Raw genomic sequence first — 9,240 nt, 5'->3', positions numbered from 1 at the left:
GTAACGCAATGTGGAGTGTAACCCCAACAATCCGGGAGCCTGTACGGATCACCCGGACAGAGTTTAAGCCATTCGATGAGGCTTCTGGAGATGTGGAGGGGTTCTTCAAAGACTTTGAGCAGCAGTGTGCTGTGATGGAGGTGCCCCACTCTAGCTGAATGCGGTTGTTAGTGGGGCTCCTGAACGGAAGCTTGGCGGAGGCTTACCGAACCATTGATGCACTGCGGAATCGGGATTATAACATTGTAAAGCGGACTATCCTGGATTACCATGCTATCACCCCAGACTCATATAGGGCCAAGTTCCGAGACCTCCCATGCACCACGGGGGGATCGTTTAGGATGTATGCACATAAGATGTCCGAGGCATGTCGGAGATGGCTGGAAGCAGAAAACGCCTTTACTATGGAAGATGTTATACAGGCGTTCCTTATAGAACAATTTCTTGCCAAGTGCACTGCAGAGGTATGGGAATGGGTCCGGGAGCGCACGCCGTGTACCGTGGACAGAGCTGCATCCCTGGCCGATGAAGCCCTTACTATCCGGCCGCAATGGAGGAGGCTTCTGGACAATGAACCACGACCTGCTCCCGCGCCCCGTCCCCCTCCAATTATATCTGCCCTTCCACCTAGTCGCAAGCCGATGACAATCACGCCTCACAACCCTAGGCCCCAACAGTTCCGACCACGACCTGGGGGTATCACAGAGAGGAGGTGTTATGGGTGTGGGCATCCTGGACATTTGCAGTCTGGCTGTCCCTCCAGGATTCGGAGGGAGCCCCACGCAGCCCCACCTCGTCCAGTGCATCTTGTACACTCCACCACACCTGAGGAAGAGCTACCACCACCCCCACCAGAGTGGACCACCGACCACGGCACCATAGATACCCCTCCTGGAGTGTACGGACTCCGGCCTCTGTCCTTTAGCTACTCAGAGCAACGGCAACGCCACCTGCAGGATGTCTTTATTGATGGATACAAAGTGTCAGGATTTAGAGACACGGGGGCATTCTTGACTATCGCTGACCCCCGTGTGGTTCGACCCGAGGCAATTTACCAGGGTCCAGGAATTCCCATTGTCCTGGCGGGGGGTGCCCGCAAATGTATACAGCGAGCTTCTGTGCGTTTGGATTATGGTTGTGGAGAAAAACTGTGTTGGATTGGAGTTATGGGAGGACTTCCTGCAGATATCCTCCTTGGGAACGACATTGGGGAGTTACAGTGCCAATTTGTGGGAGCAGTCACCCGACTACAGGCCCTTCAAGCACTATGTCATCCGGACCCCACCGGGGAGCAACCACCACGAACCGCATCAGAGTCGGTAAGCAATACTTTCGCTGCTACTACATTGGGAGAGTCTTGGGACAGAGAGGAGTTTAGGAGAGAAATAGAGGGTGACACTACCTTAGCAGCCCTTAGGCGAAAGGCAGAAACTGGGCACATGGGAGATAATGGGGATGGCTTCACTCGAGAAAACGGACTGTATTATCGTGTAACAAAGGGCAGTGACCAGGGCAACCCTGACGCAACGACCAGGCAACTCATTGTCCCTCAGAAGTACAGGGCACAGCTACTTCAACTGGCCCATGACATCCCCTTGGCTGGGCATCAAGGGAGAAAAAGGACTGAAAAGAGACTCACCCAAAGTTTTTACTGGTCGGGCGTCTCGCAGTCGGTAGCCCATTATTGCCGCACCTGTGATGTGTGCCAGCGAATGCGGCATCCAGGAGCTCACCATAAGGTACCCCTGCAATCCCTGCCCATAATTGAGGAACCATTTCAACGTGTAGCCGTCGACATCATAGGTCCTCTGGCCCACCCCAGCAGGTCAGGGAAAAAAATATATCCTGACCGTGGTGGACTATGCCACTAGGTATCCTGAAGCTGTGGCCCTGTCCAGTATTACAGCAGTAAAGGTAGCCGAGGCCCTTGTTACCATCTTTACCCGGGTAGGGTTTCCTAGTGAAATATTGTCGGATCAAGGCACTCAGTTCATGTCAGATCTGGTCCAATCCCTATGGCATACCTGTGGTGTTCGAGCCATTCGCACCACCCCATACCACCCGCAGACCAACGGACTATGTGAACGCTTTAATGGAACCCTAAAAAATATGCTGAGGGCTTTTGTTGACGTTGAAAAAGACTGGGAAAAGTACCTGCCACATCTCCTCTTCGCCTATCGGGAGGTTCCCCAAGAGTCCACAGGGTTCTCTCCCTTCGAACTACTGTTTAGCCGGAAGGTCCGTGGGCCTCTCACTCTTCTGAAAGAACATTTGGAGGGAGACATCTCAGATACCGGAATGCCCATCGTTCCCTATGTTCTAGAGCTCAGAGACCGTCTCGCCCAGCTAGCTACCTTCGCTAAAGAACATCAGCGAATGGCCCAGTCCAGACAAAAAACCTGGTATGACCGTAATGCCAGGAACCGGGAATTTATGGAAGGACAGCAAGTGCTCATGATTACTGCTTCCCCTGCCAACAAGCTTCAAGCAGTGTGGGAAGGCCCTTATCAGGTTGTTAAGAAAATTAATGACACTAACTATGTTATTGCCCTGGACTCTAGTGGTCGACGACAGAAAACCGTCCACATTAACATGCTGAAAGACTACCATGACCGATCTCTGCCTGTTCTAGCTGTCTGCCACCCCCCTAGCGATACCGCCGCTGACGAGTATCTCCCAGATCTCCTCCAGGTTGCCCAAGCGGGAGAATCACTGGAACAAATGCCCCTGGGCTCCCATTTATCGGATATACAAAAGGACGATATTGTCGCCGTACTAAGATCGAGGGCTGCTGCTTTCTCCTCAAAGCCGGGGAAGACTACTCTCACCAGTCACCATGTGGAAACCCCCGGACAAGGCCCCATCCAGCAGGCTGCCTACCGGGTTCCAGAGGCTGTTCAAGGCATGATAAAGAACGAACTGGAGGAGATGAAACAACTGGGAGTTATTCAGCCATCTCACAGTTCTTGGGCCTCTCCTGTCGTCCTGGTCCCCAAGAAGGATGGTACAACCCGATTCTGCGTTGATTACAGACGACTAAATGATGCCACCAAGAGTGATGCTTATCCCATGCCCAGGATTGATGATCTATTGGATCGTCTGGCCAGTGCCCAATTTGTGACCACATTAGACTTGAGCAAGGGGTACTGGCAGATACCCCTAACGGAGGACGCTCGGGAGCGCTCAGCCTTCATTACTCCATTTGGGCTTTATGAGTTCCTGGGAATGCCCTTTGGGATGAAAACTGCCCCCCGCTACTTTCCAGAGACTGTTGGATCGACTGTTACAACAATGTCAGGACTTTGCCTGTGCTTACTTAGACGACATCGCCATTTTTAGCACAACCTGGGAGGAACATCTTAAACACTTGGGCATAGTGCTGGACTGTATCCTTACTGCAGGACTGACCATTCGCCCTGATAAGTGCCAAATAGGGATGGCTGAGGTGCAGTACCTCGGGCATAGAGTAGGGGGTGGGACACTAAGGCCTGAGCCTGCCAAGGTGGAAGCCATTAGCAACTGGTGTAGACCCCAGACTAAAAAGCAGGTACTTGCGTTTTTAGGAACTGCGGGTTACTATCGCAAATTTGTTTCTAACTTCAGCACCTTGGCCAAACCCCTAACCGACCTGACCCGCAAGAACATGCCTAGGAATGTGACGTGGACGACGGCATGCGAGGATGCCTTTTCAGCGTTAAAGACTGCCCTCGTCACTGCTCCTGTCTTGGCTGCCCCGGATTATAAACGCAGGTTCCTCGTGCAGACAGATGCATCCACCTTTGGGATTGGGGCAGTACTTAGCCAAGTGAACGCCGCCGGAGAAGAACATCCTGTTGCTTTTGCCAGTCGGAAACTAATGGATCGGGATGTTGCCTATGCCACTATTGAAAAGGAGTGCCTTGCCATCGTATGGGCGCTAAAAAAATTGCAGCCCTACTTGTATGGCAGAGACTTTACGATTGTTACAGACCACAACCCCCTCACATAGCTGAATCGCGTATCAGGGGACAATGGAAGATTGCTGCGGTGGAGCTTGTCCTTACAACCCTACAGCTTCTCCATCCAATACAAGTGGGGAAGCCAACACCAGAACGCCGATGGACTGTCTCGACAAGAAGAACCATAGGCTCCCCAGGCCGACCTACCCCTGCCACTGTACAAGGAACTATAAATAACTGAACAATGTGGACTAAAGTGAGCAGGCCAGAGGTCTGTGTAGACCTCATGGCGTGCTCACTTATTATGGGGGGGGGAGAGGTTGTGATGGTGTGATATGTTATGTGGATGTCATTTTTTGTATATTCCTATTTTTAACAATTCCAGTTATTTTCATAGTGTTTTTCTTATTACATTGTAAGTCTACAGCCTCACTGTATCTGTCTCTTGATGACCCCCTGTAGTGCATTAATCCCTAAGGCCTTTTGTTCTCCTCTGGGAGGCAACTTGTTTGACTACCCCTGGACAAGGAAGGGGGTGGGGGGAAGAACGGCAGCTGGGACAAGTCAGTTCCGGTATAGACATGATGGTGAAAAGGCTGCATTTCAGAGAGAAGGATCCATTTTTATCCTCTGGATGCTAGAGTTGTGGAATCTCGTTTCCCTGGACATTTTATCCTGATACTGGACTGCATTCTTATTCTGGACTATCCTATCCTTTGTGTGGTGGACTGAATATGGACCTTTTCGTATTTTTGCCTGAATAAAGGTCTTGGAATTGTTCACTCTTCGCTTGCTCTGTTGATTGTGTGATACCAGAGAAGGACCCCGTGACAGATGTATACAACCAGAAAAAAGTGTGCATACAATACCAAAGGAGTGGAGGGGTCCAACCGCATCCGTAATTTGCAGCAAGGAAACTGTGTCTCTGATAATAAACTGATTTTTTTCTTGCAAAGGCAATAAAGGCAGATTATCGCTAAGCAGGGATTTTAGCTACATAGGTCAGATATAAGAGACTCAGCAATATGGATGCCCAACAGCTATGGAATATGAACAAAATAAGTTCATATGAATCTGTGTCTACTCTAGGATCATTATACGCCCCAGAGTGAAGAAATCAGGCCAGCAGCGCCACAGGATGGCGAGAACCTGAGTGTGGCATGAGCCCGCTTCTGTGCTTACAGCAGCAGTGGTCATTCTCCTAGGGAACGAGCTGTAATGAGAAGAGAAATGGGAATATCTCAAGAACGCTTGCAAATTTTAATAAGCGGTAAATTGCATTTATTTACAAACACTATCTGAGAATATTCATCTATGAAGATGGGGTGTAACCCTTTATTGGGGCTGTATCTGTAAGGACCAACTGTAACAATATAGAGCAGGAGCGGAACCAGGGAGAACCAATCATCAAACGCCTAATGGCTGGAACAATTCATCGCAGTCCCATCATCAGGGTCTAGTCATGCGCCATGTAATTTGTGTGCTGTGTGAGGACTCGAGCACCAGGGGGCGCTGGCTACACACTGACGAACAGATAGGTCGCCACCACTGGCCTGACGTCACCATTGATTATATATATTGTTATTAGGAGTCAGCAGCTATAAAAGATTTATAATGGATCTATTGGTCATAATTTATAGACTATAGTATACGCCAAGGCAAACAGCGCCCACTGTGATTTAACACTTTCGTGACCTGGCAGACTTCCGTTCACCTTCTTCCAGGAGCTGTATGAAGACTTGTTTTCTACCAGACGAGTTACGCCATTCATTTTACCAAGCAATATAAAGAAAAATGTGATAAAAAATACAAGTGGATTAAACACACACACACACACACACACACACACTTACTTCCAACCTAGGCAGATATCACTATAACCACCACTAGAGGGAGCTCAATACATAGATATTTATACAGCCACCACCAGGGATAACTAGGTGGCGCTCACTGCATACAAATATACTGTATATAGCCACCACTAGGGGGAGCTCACTACAGAAAGATTTATAGAGCCACCTCTAGGTGGGGTTCACTGTAAACAGATTTATACAGCCACCAATAGGGGGAGCTCAGTGTATACAGATTTATACAGTGACTATTAGGAGGCGCTCACTACATGCAGATTTATGCAGCCACCACCACTAGGGGGAGCTCACTACATAAAGATTTATACAGCCACCACTAGGGGGAGCTCACTACATACAGATTTATACAGCCACCACTAGAGGAAGCTCACTACATACAGATTTATACAGCCACCAATAGGGGGATGCTCAATGTATACAGATTTATACAGTGACTATTAGGAGGCGCTCACTACATACAGATTTATACAGTCACCACTAGGGGGAGCTCACTACATACAGATTTATACAGCCACCACTAGGGGGAGCTCACTACATACAGACTTATACAGCCACCACTAGGAGGAGCTCACTACATACAGATTTATACAGCCACCGCTAGGAGGAGCTCACTACATACAGATTTATACAGCCATCACTAGGGGAGCTCACTACATACAGATTTATACAGCCATCACTAGGGGGAGCTCACTACATACAGATTTATACAGCCAACACTAGGGGGAGCTCACTACATACAGATTTATACATTCACCACTAGAGGGAGCTCACTATATACAGATTTATACAGTAACCACTAGGGGGAGCTCACTATATACAGATTTATACAGTAACCACTAGGGGGAGCTCACTACATACAGATTTATACAGTCACCACTTGGGGGAGCTCACTACATACAGATTTATGCAGCCACCACTAGGGGGAGCTCACTACATACAGATTTATACAGCCTCCACTAGGGGAAGCTCACTACATATAGATTTTTACAACCTCCACTAGGGGGAGCTCACTACATACAGATTTATGCAGCCACCACTAGGAGGAGCTCACTACATACAGATTTATACATACACCACAAGGGGGAGCTCACTACATAGATTTATACAACCTCCACTAGGGGGAGCTCACTACATACAGATTTATGCAGCAGCTGCTGAGCTCAGTGGGCTCTGTGGATTTCTGATTACTACAGTCACATATTCATGTACAGCGACTTTACTTGTTTCCTCATCATTAGCAATAAAGCTATGAATCACCCTATTATGTATGAAGGAAGCGTGTGGCGTGTTTCCTATGAGCCTTCTTCACGCTCGGCTTCCATTGCAGCAATTTACAGAACACGACATCTCTTTCCTGGAATGTTTGTCATAGGGACTTCCTGTTTTGTAATCGTATTAAAACCCATTCACTTCTAGAGCGATCAAGAACGAGTCTGCTCTGGGGTCACCGGGTTCAGACTGATCTTACCTATAACCAAATCTACCTTGCATGTAAAAAAGTAACCACGCCACGCTATAATGAGCGGTGTGGGCGCTGGTAAATATTGTTATGTCCTGCGTACTTTATGGCAGGGAGGGAGCGGAGTATAAAAACAACCATGAAAGGTTTATGGGATATTTATGAACAACAGCAGACATTGTCATTAGAGGAGGCCAGGGCGGCTGCAGAGAGCACTAGTTACTCTGGAGGACCCCACACGTCTGCGCGTTACATCAGCTGCCAATAAGTTCTATAAAGAATGTGTAATACTTTATTCCTCCTGTGGGGGTGCTGCAGGGAGAATGAACACTTACTGCCAGGCTCTTCTGCAGATTACAGTTGATCGCTGGGGATCTCAGTAACAGGGAAACCTGTATCTAATCCTATAGTGTCTGAACCGGTCAACTGAGCCGTGTATCTAATCCTCTCCTGTGTGATACTGACTGCTGAGCCGTGTATCTAATCCTCTCCTGTGTGATACTGACTGCTGAGCCGTGTATCTAATCCTATCCTGTGTGATACTGACTGCTGAACCGTGTATCTAATCCTATCCTGTGATACTGTGTGCTGAGCTGTGTATCTAATCCTATCCTGTGTGATACTGACTGCTGAGCCGTGTATCTAATCCTATCCTGTTTGATACTGACTGCTGAGCCGTGTATCTAATCCTCTCCTGTGTGATACTGACTGCTGAGCCGTGTATCTAATCCTGTGTGATGACTGCTGAGCCGTGTATCTAATCCTATCCTGTGTGATGACTGCTGAGCCGTGTATCTAATCCTGTCGTGTGATACTGACTGCTGAGCCATGTATCTAATCCTATCCTGTGTGATACTGACTGCTGAGCCGTGTATCTAATCCTCTCCTGTGTGATACTGACTGCTGAGCCGTGTATCTAATCCTATCCTGTGTGATAATGACTGCTGAGCCGTGTATCTAATCCTATCCTGTGTGATACTGACTGTTGAGCCGTGTATCTAATCCTCTCCTGTGTGATACTGACTGCTGAGCCGTGTATCTAATCCTCTCCTGTGTGATACTGACTGCTGAGCCGTGTATCTAATCCTATCCTGTGATGACTGCTGAGCCGTGTATCTAATCATATCCTGTGTGATACTGACTGCTGAGCCGTGTATCTAATCCTATCCTGTGTGATACTGTCTGCTGAGCCGTGTATCTAATCCTATCCTGTGTGATACTGACTGCTGAGCCGTGTATCTAATCCTATCCCTTGTGATACTGTCTGCTGAGCCGTGTATCTAATTCTATCCTGGGTGATACTGACTGCTTAGCCGTGTATCTAATCCTATCCTGTGTGATACTGACTGCTGAGCCGTGTATCTAATCCTATCCTGTGTGATACTGACTTCTGAGCCGTGTATCTAATACTCTCCTGTGTGATACTGACTGCTGAGCCGTGTATCTAATCCTCTCCTGTGTGATACTGACTGCTGAGCCGTGTATCTAATCCTCTCCTGTGTGATACTGACTTCTGAGCCGTGTATCTAATCCTCTCCTGTGTGATACTGACTTCTGAGCCGTGTATCTAATACTCTCCTGTGTGATACTGACTTCTGAGCCGTGTATCTAATACTCTCCTGTGTGATACTGACTGCTGAGCCGTGTATCTAATCCTCTCCTGTGTGATACTGACTGCTGAGCCGTGTATCTAATTCTATCCTGGGTGATACTGACTGCTGACCTGTGTATCTAATCCTCTCCTGTGTGATACTGACTGCTGAGCCGTGTATCTAATCCTATCCTGTGTGATACTGACTGCTGAGCCGTGTATCTAATCCTATCCTGTGTGATACTGTCTGCTGAGCCGTGTATCTAATCCTATCCTGGGTGATACTGACTGCTGACCTGTGTATCTAATCCTATCCTGTGTGATGACTGCTGAGCTGTGTATCTAATCCTCTCCTGTGTGATACTGACTGCTGAGCTCCAGTAT

Source organism: Dendrobates tinctorius, unplaced genomic scaffold, assembly GCF_039654945.1.
Source record: "Dendrobates tinctorius isolate UK_male_01 unplaced genomic scaffold, ASM3965494v1 ptg000232l, whole genome shotgun sequence".
NCBI lineage: Eukaryota > Metazoa > Chordata > Amphibia > Anura > Dendrobatidae > Dendrobates > Dendrobates tinctorius.
Note: the sequence above shows the minus strand (reverse complement) of the source record.